Raw genomic sequence first — 20,232 nt, forward strand, 5'->3', positions numbered from 1 at the left:
CCTATTTTCTTCAGTGAGTATTTACAGAGTTCCACATAGTGCAGTTCACCAGCTGAAGAATTTTTAAAAAAAAAGGGAGATTAGGAGAAAAGGAGTTTTCTAAGTTGTCTCACAGAATTTTGGAAATGAACAGGGTTTTTAAAAAATCATCTGGTTTAAACAGCACAACACATGGAAATCTAAAACAGGTGTTTAACGCCTTGGCAGCTCCTCTAAACATTTCACTGTGAACTATTTCGACTTGGGAAAGCTGTACTGTGTAAGAGGAAATTTGATTCTATTTGCTCCATGATCTGCGTACAATCGGGCAGCTGCAGGGCCAGCTCTATCCATCCTTTTGCCCTGTCCCTGACCTTCATCCTCAGCTGGACAGACGATCTGTGAGCGGGTGGTACAGTAGTATCACTCACAGGAGACTGTTCAGAGCAAGGTCTACTTGTATTGAAAGAGACCAAGGGCCACTCTTTTTTTAATATTTATTTATTTATTTTTATTAACATGTAATTATTTGTTTCAGGGGCACGGGTCTGTGATTCATCACTCTAACACAATTCACAGCGCTCACCAGAGCACATACCCTCCCCAATGTCCACCACCCAGCCACCTCATCCCTCCCACCCTCCTCCACTCCAGCAACCCTCAGTTTGTTTCCTGAGATTAAGAGTCTCTTACGGTTTGTCTCCCTCTCCGGTTTCATCTTGTTTCATTTTTCCCTCCCATCCCCTATGATCCTCTGTCTTGTTTCTCAAATTCTTCACATGAGTGAGATCATGATAATTGTCTTTCTCTGATTGACTTATTTTGCTTAGCATAGTATCCTCTAGTTCCATCCATGTCGTGGCAAACGGCAAGATTTCATTTTTTTGAGGGCTGCAAAATATTCCATTGTATATTTATACCACATCTTCTTTATCCATTCATCTGTTGAGGGATATCCAGGCTCTAGTTTGGCTATTGTGGACACTGCTGCTTAAACATTGGGGTGCACGTGCCCCTTGAGACCCCTACATTTGTATCTTTGGGGTATATACCCGGTAGTGCAATTGCTGGGTCGTAGGGTAGCTCTATTTTCATAACTTTTCGAGGATCCTCCATACTGCTTTCCAGAGTGGCTGTACCACCCTGCATTCCCACCAACAGCGTAGGAGGGTTCCCAAGGACCACTCTGATACAGGTGTCTGTGAAGTCTGAATCAAACTCAAATTCTTCTAAAATTAGAGATACGCAATGTTTTTTTCCAAATGAAAGTAAAAAGGCTTATCTAATTGATAAGAAAACTACAGAATAAAACTGCCAAATTTCCCTTTCAAAAAGTTGTTTTTTTACAAATTTTATAATTGGAGTATCAGGACACCGTGACACTACACTCTGAAACCTCAAGAATGACACAAAGGGTATCTGAGTAAGTAACTAGGAAGTAGTGGGGGTAGATGAGAAGAGAGGAGAGGGTGGAGGTAAACATTAAAAGAAGAAAGAATAGTTGTGATAAACATATCCTTTTTACACTAACTTTAAAAATTCACTTCTGTGTTTGTTCCTTCATTTTATACAGTGCACTTAATGGAGTGACATGGGGACAGAGATGCTAAACTGCCTTTGAGAAGAACTCCTTGATCACCTCCTACCCACCTCATTATAAAGTCTATGAAGGGTCTACTATATTTGGGATGATTTTAAATCCCACATTTCACTTGGTCCTCATACGACCAAAAGTGTCACTGCCAAAGATGAGGATATTAAGCCTGGAGAGTTTGCTTTGTGACATCCCTCTGATCAGAAACATACTAGATCTGCTACAGACTCTGAATGGTAAGAAAACCAATGCTATTATTTCAAGTGTATTTGTTTTAAGTTTTACCTTTTACGTGAAGTAAGACACATTGTGGTAAAAGTTAGGGAACGGACTAGTTACCAAGCATGCTCCCAAGTAGTTCTGTGCCTAGGAATGACTAAAAAACATATAATAAATATTATTACCTCTTGAGGAGACTAGATCTACACACATTTGAAGAAATCCTTGGAAAACAGTACAAAAGTATGAAACTGGACAAAAAAAGTTCAGCATCTTCAGTGTCTACAATATCAGACTCAATATACATGCTCAATAAATACTTGACAGGTAGTAAGCGAAGTTCCCAAAAATAGAGCACAGAAAACAAAGGCTGTAGGTTATTAAGAAGGAAAGTATCACTTGACAGGCTTCCTGGGTGTTAAGCCAATGACCCAGAGGGCAGACGCCAGGAGCACAAGAACTACAGCCAGCCTGGGAACAGGAGGCAGGGTACATACACACTGACAATGAAGGTCAAGGAAAGCTGGTGGGTCACCTGAACCACATAAGCAACACAGAACAGAGGATACTCACATCCAACAATACAATACCGGTGGAAAGAGAAACTGCCATTTAATTATTTCACTTTATTAAGAAGACTAAACTATGCTGACTGTGCACGCGCACACACACATACATACACACAAACACAGAGCTTTAGAAAGTAGACTGATTTCATTCTTTGCAAAGAAGCTATAGTACAAATAATAAACAGCATTATTTCTTATATTTGAATTCATTCATTTTAAAGTCTAAGTTTTCAGCACTTCTTATATACAAACTATGCCATTTAACTGCACCCAGGAAATGGTTATCCATAATAATAAGGTTAAGTGTTAGCAACTAAAACTTTCTACTTTCTGATCCTTTCAAATTAATGTCCCAGTATTAGTGTTTTCAAGTTCTAAGACCTTATTGTATTTAACTATTTAGAAATTACTTTCCCACGGAAATGTGTGTACAGATTAGCCTGGCTAATTACAAAACAAACTCCTTCTTCTATTAAATATCTGCACTGAATATTTATAGCTAGAGAATTCTTATAAAATTTCAGATTAACTTGATAAATTAAACCAACTCAGGAAGGGATTAACAAACCGCTATTTCTGTTTGAACTGCTATTTCGGTTCTGAAATAGGCAATTCTACATGTAGTGAATACGGAGTCTACTTTCCATTTATCCAATGTTTACTTAAAAGATGAACTATTTCAAACATCAATTCATTGTGCTTCTTGATTGAGTCATGAATATTCCCATAATCCCCACCTCATAAACCGTCCGTCTCAGTGAATGAAGTTCCTTCTCTTTTTTTCTTTTCTTCAGATGACTTGACACCCATTCATGTTTTGGGTCTCTTTATCTCCACATGAAATGATACTGCTACTCTCAATTTCTTTTTGAATCTTCTGATACTTGCTCAAAAAGTCTCAAATATAGACTAATCTGTAATTAGGTTTTGAATACACTGTGAATACCAAAAGGCCAGACCTGGGAGAAGGTTCACTTCAGTGGTTAATAACAGTTTAGAATAGGAACAAAGAATCACACACAAAACACTACCACATGCGCTGAAATAAATCTTTTACAACTTGAGGTTTTTAAAGAAAGCACAAAGAAACAAACTGCAAACTTACTAATACAGTGTACTTTAAGCAAACCACACATCCAAAGATTAAAATGTACCTTAACAGAACTGTTTTATAACATGCTGCATACATACTTTGTACCAAGCTTGAGGACATCTTGTAGGTGAGATTCTGCTATAAAAAAGCTGTTCACTAAAGGAACAGTTCTTAACATGTAATATATGTTGCTCCTAAAAAGGTTTGCTTTTTATCAGACAATTATACTATAAGTGCTCTTTAGAAGTTCAGTATTTAGAGGAATTATCTAGAGAACAGGGAAACAAGGAAAAAAACAAATGAAAAAGGTAACAAGAGACCAGATTTAAAGTTCTTAAAGGTATAGTCAAAACAGATTTAGCCCAAGAAAAAATGTGCACCTTTTACAGTCGAGAGGAAAAACCAAAGAGATAGTCAAAGGTGTATAGCTAAATCTAATACTTATCTTCTGAATCTTGGCACTGTAGTTTTTTTTTCCCCTACAAACAGGCATGACTATTTTTAAACAGAGTCATTAATGAAGACGAACAGAATACTTCTGCTTGTTACAGAAAAAGGAGGCATTATTTCCTATGTTCTGGAAAGCTGTTTGAGACTGATATGGTAATTTCAAAGCTGGGTGGGGTCCCTGACTTCTAGGGGTCCGCTAAAGGTGGTAATAGAGTTGTCTGGGTTATTTCCATCATCTCAAAAGTTCAAATGGAAATCTTTGGCCAGAATTACATCTACTCTCAGAACAATTATTATTTAGGCAGAAAGAAGATATAATTGTAACTCTTTTTTTTTTTTTTTTAAGATTTTATTTATTTATTTGTCAGAGAGACAGAGAGCACAGGCAGAGGGAAAGAGAAGCAGGCTCCCCACTGAGCAGGGAGCCCGATGCGGGGCTCGATCCCAGGACCCCGAGGTTTCTTTTATTATTATTATTATTTTTTTTAAAGATTTTATTTATTTATTTGACAGGGAGAGACACAGTGAGAGAGGAAACACAAGCAAGGGGGAATGGGAGAGGGAGAAGCAGGCTTCCCGCAGAGGAGAGAGCCCGATATGGGACTCGATCCCAGGACCCTGGGACCATGACCTGAGCCGAAGGCAGTTGCTTAACAACTGAGCCACCCAGGCGCCCGACCCCGAGGTTTCTAATGAAAAATATATTACTGTAGACAGATCTTCCAAAACACAGACTTCACAGGAGTATACAATGAAAGGAGTGTTTGATGACAACAAATGTTAGAAACCCCTGGATTAACACCCCTAATAATCAATGAAGTAGTAATTTTATATGGTTTTTATAAAGATGAGAACATAATGGATTAAAAGCTATATAACAGTGTGGTCAGGAGAAACAAGGCTTCTAGCCCCGGCTTTGCCTTTAACTTCATGATCACAGTCATGTCACAACCCCAGTTTCTTTATCTATAATATGAAGGAATCTATCCACAAGAATTCAAAGCCTGTATTGCTTGAAAACTTAGGACTGAAATTTACTATTCTAACTGATCATCTGTTTTAACTGCATCCTTTTTAAACTTAATTGTCTTGTTTGTGCCTTAATATTTTAATTTATTTGATATTAAGCTCTGAGTAAAAATTCAGCTGCAAATGACAGTATTACTCTCACAGGGCTACATAATTTTAGAAACATCAGTTTTATACTGTTGTTTTTTTCCCCCCAGGAATCAACGTGGGACTGCTTGCATGAATTATCTACATACAAAAAAGTGTCATTTAATATCACTTGGCCTAGCACAGAACTTGCTACGCAATAGATGCCTATGAATATTCATTCACTGTTGAGTAATCTACTTAACCAAAACATGAATCAAACACTAAAGATGACTATTTTAAAAATTTGCTGCAATCAGACCCACAAAACAATCTGATTTAGAAAGAAAGCTGCCTTAAGAAAGTCTATGAGATAAACTGCAACTTAGGTCTGGTGAATATATAAATAAATTCAGCTTGCTTTCTCTTTCTCTTTTTCTTTCTTTTTAAAAACTCTTTTAACTGTAACCATTTCTACCAGGCCCTTTTGGCCAACATAACCAAAACATCTTAAAACACTTTCATGATACATTAAAGCTAATTCTCCAAAAGACCTCAGTATGAATGAACACAGAGTAGCCTTACCCTCAGGTCTTTCACTTTTCTAAGCAGATGGCAATTGTAATTTCATCTCAGCTAACTATTAATGCTTATTGATCTGCCCTTAATTAATAGAGTAGCTCCATTCCAGGTGTTTGTCATTGTCAATGAGTATAAAACCTTGAACTTTCTGCCACCTGATTATTACAAGGCTCAGCTGAAAAAAGAAATCATATGCATGGAAGACTGTATGGGAGATACTAGATATTAGATACTATGGAAGTTCATCTTTAGATAAGTCAAATAGCTATGTATCTGGACTGCACCATTTATGTTATTAGCCTACATTGAGCTGAAACCAAGTTAAGAGCCCCATGAAATTCATGATTATCTGTAGTCATTTGATTTACTCTATCTTATATTATAAATCAGTGTTCTGTCTGTGAGGATGGATGAAATTTCCCTCAGGCGTTGTATACCAGGAACACCTATGCTTCCACTAAGCAACTGCTCTGTCTGACAGTCACCAGCAATGCCACGTAATCAACTTTGCTTTCCATTTTGCATCAGCTGTCTAGGAAACTCAGAGCTAAATTTGTAGGTTACCTGCAAAACAGAAGAACCCCTGAGCAAGTATTTTGAGGGGTACCAATCTTATCCCAAGTTTCACATTATTTCACCTGCCTTACCTTTCTTTTTCCTTTCACCCAACTTTCCACTTAAGCACTTTTACATTTTGTACAGGATAGATCTTTGCAAGCTGCCTCAAACCCTTTTTGAAATAGGGCAGGGAATAAATAAACAAGCTAAAATACTAGTTCATAGAAGATGTACCATGAGGTGGCTGATTCATACAACACACTATAAAACTTGAAAAGTGGTCTTTTTTTGCTGGCAATGTTTTTAAAATCAGTATTTTAAAAACATTTTGGGGGGACAATATTTGTCCTATTAACCTTCTCTAAGTAATTTCTGCATGGGAGAAAAAAATATTTTTATTTCTGCCCAATGCTTGGAAAATCCAATGATATAAATACAGATACTTAAAGCATTTCTTTTTAGCAATCAAAGAAAAATAATAAATTTTTATGGGACTCATGACTGTCTTTTAAATGTAAAAGTTAAACTCTAGCATAAGATTAATAATCATCTACTGTGAATTATTTTATTCTGTATCCAGTACATAAAACAGTCCATATTAATTACATCTATCAAATCAAATTATGATGAAGAAAATCTTTAAAAGTTATTTTATATACTAAGTCATTAATGATACATTGCTTTATTTGCCCCCCCAAAAAGTTTAAATAAATACACTATTTCAAAATGAATACATTCCTTTCATCTCCACAGAAAAATCTAAACATCAAAATAATTTCTAAACTATGGTTTAGGTAATTAATTGAGAAGGCTAAAAAATCTTTAGCATAACGACCAGTAAAATATTTGGTCCCAATCAATTAAGAAAGTTTGAAAATAATCCATTTTTTTTTCTATTTTCCTCTTCTTCTTTAAAGTATATTTTATTCTGAATTTTGTTAGAAGGAAAGTTGAAACATTTTAAGAAAAGGAAAACCACCCAGGCAGCCCTTAAAGAGACAGGACATCATTTATCACCTGCAAAGACAGATTTATAAGAAGAGGGCCCCTTCTGTTCCTTTAAGACTGCAAAACAGATGGGAAGTGAATGGACAGTCAATAGGACAAGAAAACACATGGGAGGTGCTGCTGTATGTATGTTCCCAGCATAAGAAAGAGGTCAAGATTGTAACTGCATGACTGGGTCCTGGAAAGGGTCTTTCTTCAAGCTGTTACAAAGACAAATGCTGTTCCTCATCCTGCTGTCAAACTGTTATAAATATTGGTTTGTCAAAAGACCTTCAGTGCTGAAGCTTTAAAAAGGAGGCGTAACAGATGAATGAATCACAAGAAATGATTCTTAAACAGTCACCTCTTTAATGTAATTTTTAAAAGTAAAAGAAAATATGAGAATAGAGACTGTAATTCTGATTTATGAACCTAACCGAAAGTTTATGAAAAAAATATGGAACTAAAAATTGCAGGTTTTAATAAAGTTATGAATTAAGTGAGATGAAAAACAAAAATGAAATACAATGACACTTCTTAACTAAGATGCTGCACCTAGGACAAAGGATTATTATGAAACTTATCACAAGAAGAGCTAAGAGGAATTCATGTTTTATTAGGCTGATTCTGTAAGTTTTCAGTTATTTCTCACTACGACCCTGTAAGGAGGTATCATCATTGATGTCGATTCCAGAAGTCAGAATAAGACTCAAAGAAATGAAAATAACTTCAGAATTAGTTTTACATATTCATTAATTCAGAAAATCACCTTTACATTTTGTCACAATTTCTTATTGCCTACAGAAAAGGAAAATCACAAAATTGAAATAGCAATACAGAATACACAGATTTATAAACCTGTATATTTATCTTTTTTGAAGAATGAAACCAGTACATATGTCTTTAGGAGACAAATTCATTGTTCTAGATTCTTAATAATTAGTTTAGGAGAGTAGGCTCAGAAACTAGCACATTGAAAATAATATAAAAAAGGAAGCCAAATTATATGAATCTGATCACCCACAAGCACAAACCCAAAGACTGAAGATGAGCAGATCCCAAAACAAGTCTAAAAAGATACTATCTCTAACACATGTTGTTAGCCCCAGCTTTGCCATAAATATTTATGCAACTAGCTAAATTGTTTCCCTCAATGATCATTAATTTCCCCATCCAAACAACGGGGGACAATACCTTACAAGCCTCTTACGCCTTTACAAGGCAAACATGGACAAATATAACACTCTCTGTAAAGCGCAAAGCTCTATACAAATGTCAGAGACAGTTGTAGAGCTCCAAGCAGGATTTGGATCCCAAAGTACCAAATGCTGCTGTTACATGGGAATAGATACTTTCTATTCCTTAATGCTCACCTAGCTCACTGCTTTCCCTTGATTGTCAGCAATCTTGGAAAAAACAAATTTGGCAGAAGTGAGAATAAAAGATTACAAAGTTAAGAGAGTGGATGGTTAAAGTGGAGGTAGCAGGCAAACATTCGAAGGTTCTTCTGGATAAGAAAGTCAAGATCAAGGCAGAGTGCACAGAAGAATCAATCCAATGGTTTTAAGATGGGGATGACGTGAACATCTTTGGAGAAAGGACAGACATAATGCAGGCATAAGCACACACAGGAGGTGCCAGCGTCCTGGATACAGGTGGGGATTAACTTTCAAAGCAGAGTGATTTTCTGTGTATGTTTTGCTACAATATAGCCTTTGGAATACCTGACCTATTTAAAGTAACTAGTACCATATGAAGAAAAAGAGAAATTTAGCTTACTCTGATAAATGAGAGACCAGAAATAGGAGCAATGGCAACGAAGTGAAGACTGGTAGTATAAGAGAAAGCCAAGCTAAGATCTCCTCATGAAAAATGTGTTCCAGAAATGCACAGAAATTATGTCCCTAAGACCACATTAAAATTTTTGCTAGAATACAATGTTACAGTGGTTATCTCTGGGTAGTGGCAGTTGTTTTAAAAAATTCTGCTATCTCTATTTTCTAATTTTCTTTTCAAAGACTATTTATTTGACAGAGAGAGAGAGAGAGAGGGCAAGCACAAGCAGGGGGAGCAGCAGAGGGAGAGGGAGAAGTAGGATCCCCACTGAGCAGGAGCCCGATGTGGGGTCGAAAGGCAGATGCTTAACAGACTGAGCCACCCAGGCACCCACTATTTTCTAATTTTCCACAATGCATATATATGTACTAGTTCTGTGATAATAAGAGGGATTAAAACAAACACCTGAAATACTGGTAGTGTACTTGGTGGAGACAGGTAGTATGTACCTATGACTCAGAGAATGAAGTGGTGCCTCAAGGAGACTAAACAGGCGAGGTTAGAAAGACTTGAATTCCTTCACCCAGGAAACAGACCTAACTGAAGGGAATAAAAAAAACAGCAAACTCGTTTCTACAATGCACAATACTAAGAAGAGATGAAACAGGTGTTCTAAGAGAAATGAAAATGGACTATTTTCATATGTAGTAGGTAACAATGAAGCAGGGAAAATCTATTCTCTTGCATGGGTTGCATGAGCTTGAAAACTTCACCAGTTTAAGAAAGATTTCAATTCATTTACAGATGACAGATCCACAGTGGGCATTTACTGGAAATCAGAAGAATTCAAAGTGAATCCCAACCACTAACGAAGACCCCATGATGAGCAATTACCGTCTAGTCCCATGAAATGTCTCTTGTCATCACAATCACCAAGAAATTATTTGGGAAAATATTCGGTCACTTTTAAGATTGATTATATCATGAATTACCTTTGTCATTTCTATGAATACAATAATTAAGAATATGAAATTTCTAAGGTAATTCTGCATTATGCTTATTTGGGAAAAGAGAGTTTAGAAATGTATAAAATAGTAAACAGTTAAAATTTCTTTTGCCTTTAACTCCCCTTTCCAACTACCCTGAGAACCCTACTTCACAGAGGTTACCAGTTCAGTGTGTACCAATTCATCCTCCACGACCATTCCTTTTAAAAATATTTATTCATATCTTGCTTAATTTTATTTAACATCATGTTCCACAGGCCGGTAGACTGTTTTATGATTAGATTTGGTTTTCAATGACTAGATTTCATTTTTTTCCATCTTAGCAAGGGAGAGAATACATAAAACAATTAAAAAACAAAACACATCAAAATTTAATCTGAACTTTAAAGATGTTACTTCATTCTAGTACCTTCTTAGTAAGGAAGCGGTAAGCATTAGTAGCTCGGGCAAAAAATTTGAACTTCTAGCTGAAAATATGCACACTGGCCCTTTTATACATAACAATATACACATAAACACGTATCACATGTAAATAAAACCTACTTCAAAATGATAAAGACCTTTCTTTATTCTTACTTTAAATAAGTTAAAATGTGAGTTTAAGGCAAAAAGAATATACTTGCTAATAAAACACTGAATACTATAAAATCTATAAAATCTTTAAAACACTGAATACCAGTAGCCTGTATAAGATTACAAAGAAGTAAATACCATTTTAATCTTTACCAATTTACCAATATCCTCAATGTTGCCTTTAAAAGATAGACTTAGGCCATGAAAAATGTGCTTGATTCTAAATGCCCCATTTTGAGTCTGGATTTTTTCATCAATAACCTGGAAAGCACACCTCAGGCTCGTCACATGGAATTCTGTGTGTAAATAACTACTTCTCTAACACAGAGGACTCTCCCTGAGGATTACTTTATTCTCTGTGCCGCCTTTCTCTCTTTTTTCCTCTCTCACTACAACACAAAGCAGAGTCTACTTCACCTATGCAGACTCAAGGTAAAAATAATCCTTCACTATCTTCCTTAGTTTCTTTGTCAATTTCACCTGACTATAAAAAATACTATTTCACAAAGGCAAAATGTAAAATTCAACTGCTTTTACCCTGAACAGATGCCTTAAAGACCTCAAACACTGGTAACACAAAACAGAAAGAAGTTTATCTTATTCTGTATCAACAACAGAAACATTCCAATCTTTCCATTTTTTAAAATATACTAATTTCTACTAATAACCATTCCAAAAAGTACACAGAGGGTACATGAATATTAAAGAGAATGAAAATAATTCCAATCAACTTAAAAGTGCCTAACAAACATAAAAAGTTATTAAACTGTTTTGGTAAATTGGATGGATTGGCAATTAGGAAATCACTGGGGACCTAGAAGAAAGTGGTTTCATTAGAAATGAAAGCCATATCACAAGATGTCAGCAAGGGAGTGGGTTGGTGGAGACAGGGGCCAACGTAGCAAATGCAAGCTGTTCTACAAAAGAAATGATATGGTAGCTTTCTGGCATGACAGAGTGTTAGAAAGGTTCCTTAGGATAAGAGTTAGCATCCTTCTTCCTCTTTTTTAAGCCAGGAGGTGGAGGACGCTAATAAAGAGTCTGTATTAAAAGGTCATGATTAAATAGTCATTGAACACATACAATATATACCATACAAGATATGGTGAATTTATGAAAGAACCAAATCACTTTAGCAGAACAGATGAATCAAAATAGACATGAAATTTTTTTTAAAGATTTGAGAGAGTGCGCGCACAAGCGGGGGAGGGGCACAGGGAGAAGCAGACTCCCCGCTGAGCAGGGAGCCAGATGTGGAACTCAATCCCAGGACCCTGGGATCATGACCTGAGCTGAAGGCAGGCGCTTACCTGACAGAGCCACACAGGCAGCCCCCCAATTCTTCTTTCTTAAACTGGTTATTTTAGTTGATCTACAGTTGCCTACAGTGGGAAGTCTGCCTTCGGCTCAATTAAACCACACTGGCAGTACCTCAGTAAGGTATTCAATCACTGGAGGAAGGTAAATAAGCAGGGAGAGAGAAAAATCCTGGTTGAGCAAGTGATAATAGTCTGGATGGAAGTAGGCACAGTGAGAGACATAAAAAACAGACAAAGGGAAAAGACTGCTTAGAAATGTGCTAGAAGCAAGGAGAGATGAGAAAACAGTACTGAGGTCTTACAAGTATTGGCCAAAAAGAAATGCAGTAACAGTAGTCAGATACAAGTGAAATTACAAGGGTTACAGTCCTTATACTTTGTGTTTTCTCTCCAGGGCACCTTACTCTATCCTCCGTGATTGTGCCTTTAAAAAAAAATCCTCTCTGGGCCTTTGTATCTAGAATTCTACAATTCAATGCCACTCATTCCTTTTTCAAATCTCTTAAAAATTCATTTTCTTTGGTTACATCAACAGTCACAAAATGAATATGCTACTACAGAGAGAGTTCAAATAACTTACCAAATTTTCCACAGTCACACGGTTTCTAAGACTCTACTAAAAGAAGATATATGTCAATTTTATCCCAATTAATAAAACGACAATTTTTAATTGCTGTGAATAGGAAGAATTCTCTAGAGTATGGACTTGGAGGCAGGAGAGTGGGTAGTGGTGGTGCCCAGCAAAAATCCCCTATGGAGACTTGTTAAAATTTGCATGCCAGAGCCCTACCCCTAGAAAAATAGTTTTTTTTTTTTTAAAGATTTTTATTTATTTATTTATTTGAGAGAGAGAGAGAGAAACAGCATGAGAGGGGAGAGGGTCAGAGGGAGAAGCAGGCTCCCCGCTGAGCCGGGAGCCCAATGTGGGACTCGATCCCAGGACTCCGGGACCATGACCTGAGCCGAAGGCAGTCGCTCAACCAACTGAGCCACCCAGGCGCCCAGAAAAATAGTTTTAAATATGAGTTCCCTTTTCTATAATTTTAAGTTCCAGATTCTGAGTATAATAATCATTTTTTACGATAATTTTCAGCCTCACACTACTTCATGGCCACTATTTTCATCCATAATGGCCCTTCCAAGATATGGCAGGTATGGAAGAAGTTTAGGAATGTGGAGTAACCAACGGAAATTAAATTTGAGAGTATCCCGTTAGTCTTCCTTTCTAAATAAGGAACAACAAAATCATTCTGGCTGAGGGTTCCATCTAGATATGTTCTAACTACTTTTTACTCAAGTTTTAACATGGCATGAAGATACATTTTTAACTATCCTATAAATCAGAATTATGCTTTATTTATTTAAAGTCACTGGTCTTTTTTTTAAAGATTTATTTATTTTAGAGAGCGAGTGTGCACACACATGGGAGGGGAGGGGCAGAGGAAAAGGGAGAGAGAATCTCCTAGAGCAGACTCCCCGCTGAGTGCAGAGCCCAATGTAAGGGCTTGATCCCAGGAGATCATGGCCTGAGCTGAAATCAAGTCAGCTGCTTAACTGACTGAGACACTCAGGCACCCTTAGAATTGTTTTAGATCTAATGAAAAATCTTAAAAAAAATTTTAATTGCAGTATAGTTGACACACAATGTTACATTAGTTTCAGGTGTATAACACAGTGATTCAACAAGTCTGTTCTTCTATGCTCACCACAAGCGTAGCTACCATCTGTCACCATACAACGCTATTATAATACCATTGACTCTATTCCCTATGCTGTACCAATAAAGGATCTTTTTAAATTTAAGCAGCTATGGTGCATTTCTCTTCCAATTTTAGCTTTTAAAATGGCAGTACTGGTTCATTCTAACGTCATGCCCTTTATATCACCATAATTTCAAAAATACACTAGTATACTAATAATGAACAAAGTTTCCATTCTAAGAATGATTTCTGTTAGTGAATATCTGGTAGCTCAGAGAAAAATAAAATTTCCATCTAGGCTTTTAAAGTCAAAACTGAATCTCACACACACTAAGATAACAAAGCTGGTAACTGCTCCTTTCTAATTATCAAGAGAAAGCACAGGATGGATTATAAGAGGAGACTGGGAAAGTGAAGAGACCCAAAGACAAGCCCCACCAGCATTGTATACCCTCAAGAGAAACAAACTTTAAGTTTTAAGAAACACCTGCTGGCTGTCCAGGAGATGCCCAGGCATCAACCAATAAAGCACAGTCAACAGAGGCGAGAGGCCAAGCACGCTGCTGTGACTCCTACTCCCCAATCTCCGGGCTCCAGTGAAAGGCCAGCTGTTGCCACCTGGCGCAGGGAGTCAGCAGAGCAAATTAACTGCAGGAGAAAAAGGCCGCGGATACTGGAAAACTCCAACTGGCTAGGCTCTATAGACTATACTATTTTAAACATTAGGGACATCAAACTGTATCATTAAAATAAAATAAGCCTATGCAATGACAGCCCAAGTAAAGGAGTTTATCACTGTTTCACATTTCACTAGTAAACAAGAACGGAAATACGAAGTTAACTAATTTTTACTGAAGCACATCTTCAATTCATATAAAGTACAAGAGGTAGGAAGCAATACACTGAAGCCTATTATCACAGATTTCAATACTCCCAGTGCAAAACTCCCCACCGCCCCTCAACCTAGAGTAATAGTCTTTATGCTCAAGTAAAGATTCTCTATCTGTTCCAACTGGATCTTAAGACTTTAAGCATGAACACATCACACTGAAAAGCTGTGTCTCAATTTTGGGCAACTGTACATACTACTTAATTAACTATGGTGGAATTTGATAGAGTATAATTTGAGACAAGTTTAAGTCATAAATTAACTTTTTCAATCAGGTCAGTGGCTTGCTTTACACTTTAGTGTTCCCTTATCCAGATAGTCTATCAAAGTTTTCATATCATTTGGGAGTTTAAATATTAAATCACTAATGTGTATGTTTTTCTGACCCACTCTGTAAAGGACACTGTTAACTATAACCTTCCAAATGTAAAGGACCATATTTTGTGTAATTTTATTTTTCAAAGGCTTGAGTTTTGTTCTCAAATTAGTTTGGCAGAGTAGTTAAAAGACCTGAATGCAAATCCTGGCTTTATCACTTACTACCTATGTGTTTCTAGGCTTCCATTTCTTTATCTATAAAATAAGAAAAATGACTACCTATGAGAATGCATATAAGGCACACACACTAACATCAGGCACAGGGAATGTATCCAAATATTAATTCATATTCGTAAACAGTTTCAAGTTCTAATATAAAAATGAAAAGAAATATAAAATAAGAAGGGAAGACTGTAGATCTTAGAGATCTAAATGATTTGTAATGCCCCTTTAATTCCTGGATATCAGTGTGATTCTCTGATTATGTACACAGACAATGAAAAGTAATTTGGGCTTTAGTGAACAACAATTTAGAAAGAAATCTAAGCTCTATATCCCAAGCAATTGATAATAAAGGTCCAAAACTCACAATAACCTAGTTAACAACTGACACAACATTCATATAACAAATAGTAAAAGAATTCCATGCTGTTTTGCTGGACTTCAGTTTAGCAACATTACAGCAATTGTTACCAGCGCCCAAATACTCCATTTCCAGGGTGGGACAGAGAATAAATTCCAAAATGTCTGTGAGATGTTAGCATTGTCATTTGTTTCATATGATGATAATCATAAAATAGATTTTATAAATCATAAAATAGCGCATTATGGAAAAACTTTGAATTGAGCTATATACCATACCAATCTTCCCCTCTTCAAAGAAAGCATTTAAAAATATAGTCTGTTTTGGGGCGCCTGGGTGGCTCAGTTGGTTAAGCAACTGCCTTTGACTCAGGTCATGATCCTGGAGTCCTGGGATCAAGTCCCGCATCGGGCTCCCTGCTTGGCAGGGAGTCTGCTTCTCCCTCTGACCCTCCTCCCTCTCATGCTCTCTGTCTCTCATTCTCTCTCTCAAATAAATAAATAAAATCTTAAAAAAAAAAAAAAAAAATTAAAAATATAGTCTGTTTCAATAAATATACTAAAAACATTATTACAAATTATACTGGGAATCCAAATAGATTTTATCTAAGTGGACACTGTATTTATCTATAAAAAAATCCTTTAAAATAAAATTTGCTATAAAGTCAAAATAATTTCATCAAGGTCATGGCATATTTCAACACTAAATAGTTCTAAGCGTAATTAGATGCTGCAAATAAGGAATTTAGCTGGAAAGATGAGCTATGCAGGATGTGGGGTACCTGGCTGGCTCAGCCGGTAGGGCATGCGACTCTTGATCTCAGGGTCATGAGTTCGAGCCCCACACTGGACGTGGAGCCTACTTTAAAAAAAAAAAAAAAAAATCCAGGAGGTAGGTAACTCAGCCTCAACATATTCAGAAATCATATTTTTTAAAATTCCCATTTTCTCTAAATTATTTTCATATGACTATGATCCATTTACATAAACAAATCCAGTTATAAAAACAAAATTAAACCATTTTTTACCTTTTTTAATGTAAAAATAATTTCAGATATGGAGAAAAGTTGTAAGAACACTACAAAGAATATATTTTTCCTGAATAATTTACTGTAATTACATCTCATAAACCCCAAATATTGTATTGTGTACTAGCTACAAATACAGATATCTTCCTAAATAATCCCAATTTTACAATCAAAATTTAAAAATTAACACTGATGTATCACTACCATGTAACACCCCATTCAACTTTTACCAATTGTCCCATTAACGTCCTGTACAGCAACAAAATTAGGTTCAGGGTCACACACTGCCTTTTGTTTTCATGTTCTTTAGACTCCTTCGACCTGAAATACTTCCTCACTATTTTCTTGTTTCTCATGATCTTGATACATTTGAAGATTACAGGCCAGTTATTCTGTAGACTGTGCCTCAATCTGGGTTTGTCTGATTTATCTTCATGATTGGATTTAAGGTACACATCCTTTGGTAAAAATATCCAAGAAGTGATGCTGGGCATTTTTTCACTGCCATTCTCCAAGGTGGCGCACCGTTCTAATTTCACCATTACTGATAATATTAACTTTGACAGCTTGATTAAGGAAGGTGGTTATTGCCAGGCTTCTCCATTGTAAAGTTACTCTTTTTTCTTTTTTAATTATTTTGTGTGGAGATACTTTGTGTGATTATACAAATATCCCATTCCTCATCACTGATTTTGTTCATTTATATAACTATTTTATTCAGTGGGTTACAATTCGTCCTTGTCATTATTTATTTTGATACCTCAATTGTCCTAGTTTGGCCAGCTGGAGCCTTTTAAAGCTGGCTTTTGCACCTTGCTGACATGTCCCCTTCACCCTTCAAATACTTCCTTATTTTGTCATCTTAGGATGCTCCAGGTTCATCTTTCTTGCTCCAGCTATGGAATCCACCACCTCTCCAAAGAGTCCTGTTTCCTATGTATGACTTCTCTTCTTGAGACTAGAAGGGGGTAGGCTCTTGTTTCATTTCTTTGACCTTCCTAACTCAGGACAATCAGTTGATGAATCTCCAAAGTAAAGTGGTGAAAGGATTTAAAATCGAGCAAGTTTAATAAGATTGGCAAAAAATATGATGCACCAAACTTTCCCAAACTCCACAACACTCTACCCCTGTACTATTTTGAAAATGTAGTAAAAGCCCTTTTGACTGTTTCCCTTTCTCTAAATTCCATCTACACATGATATTCTAGTTGAATATGCTATATACTAAAAACTTTGATCCAAGTAATACAGTAGTTACTGTTAAAACTTTGAAAGTTTTCTGGCTAAAAGAATCCATGACCATATTCCCAAGTGTTACACTAAAGATAAACAGTATAGAAAAGGTACTCCCAAGAGTCTTTTCCAACTAATAGACAACGTCATGGCTCATCTCCTCCTTTAGTGTGAATGATGAAGCTGAGTCACTGGTGAAACACTTGCTTCCAAGGATGTTATTTGGTACATTAACATGACCATAATTTTATATGTACAAAAACAGTAAATCATTTCAAGGGAGTCATAGAGTACTTTCTCAGGAAAACGAGCAGGATAACGTAAGACTTGGCTTGACAGTGCACAAATCTGTGTTAGCAATTCACTTTCTTGAAATAATCAAATTGGGACTGGAAAGTAATGGGGGTTATATAAGGCTCTCTTACAAAACATGAGAAAAGACATTATTTTTCATTACTTAAAATTATATATGCTGGTAAAATTCAGTGAAGTATTTTGCTGTCTGATAACCATGTCCTGAGGGATACAAAAGAAATACATCTGTACACCTTGCAACACTGACACACCTCTTCCTGTAACAGCACTAATATAACATAAAATTGTGAAGCAGGGACTTGCAAGTGGTTTTTGAAGTAATTCTCCCAAAGCCCCTCCTAGCAATATAATAACTATTGGAGTCATTTTTACAAACAAGAGGCTAAGACTCTGAGAGATACCCTGCCTAAGATAACACAGCTAGTGAACGGCAGTTCATATTCAAACCCAGATCTTCTGCAAGTTAGCACAAACTTAATTATTCTGATAAAGTGACATGAAAGAAATTAAAAGAAAAGCAAAAGAAAATGGAAATAAAAGCTAAAATGAGATACGTTTTTAAAAAAAGACTATTCAAGGGAAGAGAGGACAGAAAGAGAACAAATGACAAGAGGAGGCGGCGACGGCGGTGATGGGAGTGCGCTGCTGAGGCGCGGGGTGTTAAGCAGGACAACCGCTGCTTTCTCTTGGACATTTTAGGGAGCATATTGTAGTGACCTAAGTTCAGATTAGAAATGGTTTTCAAATGTGAGGAACTTTCTCACATATCAGAAAAATCCTAAGACACTAAATTTAAGTATACACTGAAAGGAAAAATACTTTGTTTCATGAAATTAAATGAGGGAAAACTTGTACCAAGGTAAGCTCAAACAGAAGGACCAACCTCAGTATTTTTATTTTTATTTAATATTACTCTTTCATGGATTTCCTTGGGTTCTCAAGGATCTGAGTAAATCTTTTTTTTTTTTTTAAAGATTTTTATTTATTTATTCATGAGAGACAGAGAGAGAGAGAGAGGCAGAGGGAGAAGCAGGCTCCCAAGGAGCAGAGAGCCCGATGCGGGACTCGATCCCAGGACTCTGGGATCATGACCTGAGCCGAAGGCAGACGCTCAACCATCTGAGCCACCCAGGCGCCAAGGATCTAAGTAAATCTTAATATGCAATCCAAATACCTTAAAGCTAGGAACCAACTAGCATTCAGGAAAGAACCAAATATCCCCCCCAAACAAAGTGAAAAGGTGATCAGGAAGGCCAAGCTAGATTGGAGGTGGGGGAGGGGTGGCAGAAGGGAAAGCCTTGTGGGTCTAGTGTAGCTGTTAAAGCCTGACCTGGCTGAAGAGGGTGTTCACATGGGGGTGCTGGGGGCTTGGCCCAGTAGTGAGGAGAGTAGCCCTGCAGGAGGGCAGTCCAGTCTGGTGCACAGTATGGGAGCATATGTAGGATGAAGGGGTTGTCCTCTACAAAAGCATGGCCTGGCTTCAGGTGAGGAGGATGTCCTGCTGCAGGGGAAGAGGTGGGAAGGATAAAGGGGGATAAGCCTGGTATACAATGCCAGAGCATGAGCTCAGTGAAAAGGGTGTCAATACAGGGCGAGTCACTGTGGTGGTGGCCTGGAGTTAGGTGGTTAGAGTCTGAACTGGGTGAAAAGGATGCTTGTGCAATGAAGGGAACAGTGACAAGTTTAGTTACATACAGGAAGACTGATCAAAGGAAGTAAGTATTAAGGAGACTTGGAGACAGATTTCTCATGGTTAGAAAAAGGAGAAAACCAGGATGAACTCTGTACTACTGAATTAAAATGGAAAGTATCAGTGTCAACTTATGATTTTCAATACAGACATATACCTATGATTAGGAATATAGATGTAAATGTGTGTAAATGTGTCTACACACACACACACACACGCGCGCGCATGCAAAATCTGTTCCCCAGCTCTTTCCATTGAGACGGTCTGGGAACAGTGATACTCCAATAACAATCAGCGTAGTATCTAGTTCCCCACTCTTGATTTCTAAATACCATTCTCCAAAAAAAGGAAGCTGGATTAGAGAAAGTACAAGATGAGCGTGGAACATCTTGTTACATGGAAGGACAACACAAGGATGACACATGACACTTGAATGGGGTCTGAAAATTAGATGCAGTAATGTATCAGTGTCAACATCGTCATTTTGATGGTTGCATTATGGTTGCTAGGAGAAAATCCTTGTTTCTAAGAAACACACATTAAAGTACTTGAAAATGATGGGGCTACGGGTCAGCAACTTTCTCTCAAATAGTTCATGGAAAAAAGTTCTTGTATATACTTTTCTACAGTTTGTGATTAAACGGATGAATGGAAACGGGGAAGAAGAAAAGGCAGT

General features: G+C 36.9%; 1 protein-coding gene across 5 annotated transcripts in view; it reads right to left on the reverse strand.

Annotated features, from left to right (window-relative positions):
- OPA1 (OPA1 mitochondrial dynamin like GTPase) overlaps positions 1-20,232 on the reverse strand; it is an 87,689-nt gene that overhangs the window by 7,302 nt on the left and 60,155 nt on the right. The window lies entirely within an intron of this gene.

The sequence above is a fragment of the Mirounga angustirostris genome, unplaced genomic scaffold, assembly GCF_029215605.1.
Source record: "Mirounga angustirostris isolate CCGP_5_RB_7025 unplaced genomic scaffold, mMirAng1.0.hap1 SCAF_1, whole genome shotgun sequence".
NCBI lineage: Eukaryota > Metazoa > Chordata > Mammalia > Carnivora > Phocidae > Mirounga > Mirounga angustirostris.